A 4,178-nucleotide genomic window follows, 5' to 3' on the forward strand; every position below is an offset into this window, starting at 1 on the left:
TCCAGCTTTCTGGAGGCTTATGGGTGTGGAGACTGAAGCCGCGACGGGGAGTTGCTGATAACCGACTGAGTTACAATCGGAGATTTATTGCTCCTATTTTGACAATACAACGCTCTGTAAATGATTAAGAATTTAACCGGATGAGTTATTTTTTATTACTTTTTAGAATATTAGTATGATGGTATCAAATCATAACTTTTAAGTTCTCTAAGATACTGTTAATTTAATGTAATGGTGTTATACATTATTTTAAGATCTTCTTTGTTAGCTCTTCCACTTTTAAAAACTTCTCCGAAGGATTTCTCTCCCTGTCCTTAGACAAACAATGTGAAGCAGTTCTTGTCTTTCACAGCTGCATGTACTTTTTAACCATAATATTAATTTGTTTTGGCTATTGAGTGGTAAATATACATTTTTTAACGTTTGGAGCTGTCATTAGAAGAGATGGGGCTAGGTTAGGTAGCGTACTGACTGCCTACTGGTCAGTTTCGGGCTGTGCATTTAGATTTTTTTATCTGGGCAAAATTTGAACTACAAAAGTGTCTGAAATGTCGCCACTTCAGGCTCCGCCTTAGATTTTTTTTCTCCTTCCAGTATCATGAACTACTATGGTCTACGAAATTAACCCTTTACATTCCACATGATTTTTACAAACAATTTGCATTGCTAGTGATCATGAAAGAAAGAACTGTGTAGTACAATCGTAGGGTGATGTAATTGTTGATAGCGAGTGTTTGGACCAAAGATTATAGAGGAGCAAGATAAACCACTCGACGAAAAAGCTGTAGTACGGTCATGGGCTCATGGGTAATTTGTGGCGCGCCATTTTGGGGATCATAGATATTTGGGGGGTTTCTTAATCGGCCCAAATCTACAAGCGTAGCGAGCCGTTCTGCTTTAGTGCTCGAATCGCCAATGTAAGCGATTCAAGCACTTTATAGCAGTCTTTCTTCAGGTTCCCCACTAAAGACGAAAGGTAAGAAAAAAATTATAACTTTCTGTCTTGAGGCCGATCTCTTCCTATAGCTCAGATCGCGGAGCCGGGGGCGCCAGAAGAATTGCTCTGATCGCTGGCCCGCGGACTTTAACACTCTGAAGCCGCGGTGTGTGGAGCTTCTAGTCGCGGGGGCAGCGTGCACTTTCCCTCCCGGAGTCTGGGATTCCTCGCCGGAGAAAAGCTCTGACCGCCGGCCCGCGGCCTATAACATCATGAAGCCCCGGTCTCCGGTAGGAGGCGGACGTTTCAGGACCTCCAAGCAGCGGAGGTCCCGAACCGGCTTGTGTTTAAGTCGGTTTGAAATAATGTTTAAAATACAGGATAAATTGTGTTAAATATACACAATGTACACGGATTAATGGTGTTTAAAATGGTGTTTGGCTTTCTTCCCAACCAATTGTTCAAGCGCTTTTGATTGCAACATGAGCCTTAATTTAATTCAACAAAGAAACTGACAAGTTACGAAAGAACCTTGTTACTACACAATGTTGGTATATCGCTTTTATCTCTTTTTTTACTTTTAATATATCTTCTGTTTTCTTTTTCTCTTTTTCTTTTTCTATGGCTTACTTCTTAATTCTTTTTCGAATTATTCGTGTCTAATGGTCTCTTTTGATCACTCTTTCACACACTTACTATCCTATTTCACTCTCTTTACTTTTCTGCTTTTTATAATTTAAAATATGAAGTGGTACAGGAAATGTATTATGTTATTTTTGGCATATTATTGTAATGTACACTGATTACATTATTTTGTAAATGTAAATGATTTTAAATATATATATATATACACAATGTACACGGATCAATGGAGTTTAAAATACATGATAAATTGTGTTAAATATACACAATGTACACGGTTCAATGGTGTTTAAAATACATGATAAATAGAGTTATAGGGAACAATCAATCAATCAATCAATCAATCTTTATTGTCATCTTGCAAGCAACAGTTGTACTGTGCAAAATGAAAAGACGTTTCTCAGGGAATACCGGAGCATCGCACATGAAATTTAAAAGATTTCACACACAATAACACTAAAAACAATCCACAGTTGGAACAGTATAAATAGTTAAAAGCAGGTAAAACACCAACGTTAAAATATAATAAAACCAATCTTAAAAATGTCCGGGGCAGCTGATTTGAGTGGCCAGTGCCAGTTATTAAAGTGGCCAGTGCCAGTTATTAAAGTGGCCAGCGCCAGTTATTAAAGTGTCCGTGCCAAGCCGCAGAATCAGGTGACTGTGAGTACAGAGTGACTGTTTAGCTGCCTCACAGCCTGTGGTAGGAAGTTGTTTAGCAGTCTTATAGTCCGGGCTTTGATGCTGCGATATCTCTTGCCTGATGGCAGGAGATCCAGGTGTATGTGGAGGGGGTGCAGTTTGTCATTAGCAATTCTCAGATCTTTTTTCAGATAGCGGCTCTGGAACAGTTCTTGTACTGAGGGTAGGGAGACGCCAATGATCCTCTCTGCTCCCCTCACTACCCTCGGCAGAGCCTTCCTGTCCGAGCAGTTGCAGATGGAGTACCACGTACCACGTGGAGAACAACATGCCATGAGGAGCACACATTAAAGCCTTAATTTCCTTCCCAATGTATGATGACTGTAACATATATAAATCTATTCTTATGATCCCGACAATGTATTATATTATATAAGACATTTTTTGGTACAAGAGCAAGTTATTAGAAAGTCTTCTTTTATAGATCTAGACTTAGCACATTAATAAAGGTAGACAAAAATACTGGAGCATTTTTGTCTACCTTCGATATTCCAGCATCTGCAGTTTCTTCTTAAACAATAATAAAGGTATCAATTTTTACACTGCTGTACATGTTTGGTTTTGTTCTTGTCGTAAGGCATGCATGGTATTATAAGCGCTTCTACATTTAAGATAAATCAAGTCAAGTCAAGAGAGTTTATTGTCATGTGTCCTAGATAGGACAATGAAATTCTTGCTTTGCTTCAGCACAACAGAATATAGTAGGCATGAATACAGAATATATTCAGTAGGCATAAATTGACCTACTAGAGGAAATATGCATCTTCAATATACATGTCTCTCCCCACGCCTGAAAACAATTGCAATTAAATGACATATCATCCATTCTGCAGTTATGTAGTTATAATCAGATTTGTTCTTATAAGTTAATTCTATATGATATTTTACTGTAATTTCAGATGTTGACAGTGGGTCCAGAATATTCGTTGATAAGATCTCCTATAGGGAACTACGGTGTACTTGTCAAAGAACTGCCGTCTTTGTTCTGAACACCCTGTATATCTCACACATAAAACAATAAATTATGTAAATCTTACCATAAATGACAGAAACAAAAAGTGTTATCCTTGTTTATGAAATTTGTTGTAGAACGATTTAAAGATGAGTGGATTGATGCAATATACTGCTAACCCACAAATGTTTAGTTATGAGATATTCACATTTAAAAACTCACTCAGAGCTCGGGTGGCTGCGAGCGACTGCTGGGCCCGGACAGCGGAACTGTAGCTAGACCCGGGGCTCGCAGGTGACCTGGGAAGCTAGTCCCGGAGGGTCCTGGCCCCTATGCAAAAAATGCGAAATACGGTAACTCATTTCCCTCAAATATACGTAGATTTCCCTCAAATATATGTTAAATTAAAAACTAAACTATGGTAGCAATGCACAGTTTTCATGTCGAATGCTCGCAATTCTCCATCAATGTAGATATGTATACACTATATTTCTTTACACTAATATAGAATGAAAAAATATCTTGGCATGTGTTCATTTTTATTTATTCACAATATTAGGATTTCAGAGAGAGAGGTTGAATGAAAGAAAAAAAAGTTCAACAAAATTGGGAGATCAGAAGAAAGAAACTAGAAACATACATATGTGTGTGTTATATATTCATATGCATATATATCACACATATATACGCATCAGATATATATATATATGTGTGTTTATATATATACATGTATATAGAAACTATAGAAATATGTATGTGTTATATAATTATATACATCAATATACATTTATATATGTGTGTGTGTATCATATATAATATAAATATAGGCAAATATATTGGCTTATGGCATGTTCCTCATATCTTATAGCAAAATATAAAGGCTAAAATATAAATTGCCTTTATGGCTTATGTACATCACGAGTTGCTTTAAATCAAAGTTGCTTC

At 37.1% G+C, this 4,178-nt stretch overlaps 1 long non-coding RNA gene across 1 annotated transcript; it reads left to right on the forward strand.

Annotated features, from left to right (window-relative positions):
• Window positions 1-919: 919 nt before the first annotated feature.
• LOC116990484 lies at window positions 920-3,324 on the forward strand. Its single transcript, XR_004416557.1, has 2 exons — window positions 920-976; window positions 3,181-3,324. It is a non-coding gene; the product is annotated as an uncharacterized LOC116990484 (long non-coding RNA).
• Window positions 3,325-4,178: the final 854 nt, after the last annotated feature.

The sequence above is a fragment of the Amblyraja radiata genome, chromosome 31, assembly GCF_010909765.2.
Source record: "Amblyraja radiata isolate CabotCenter1 chromosome 31, sAmbRad1.1.pri, whole genome shotgun sequence".
Classification (NCBI taxonomy): domain Eukaryota; kingdom Metazoa; phylum Chordata; class Chondrichthyes; order Rajiformes; family Rajidae; genus Amblyraja; species Amblyraja radiata.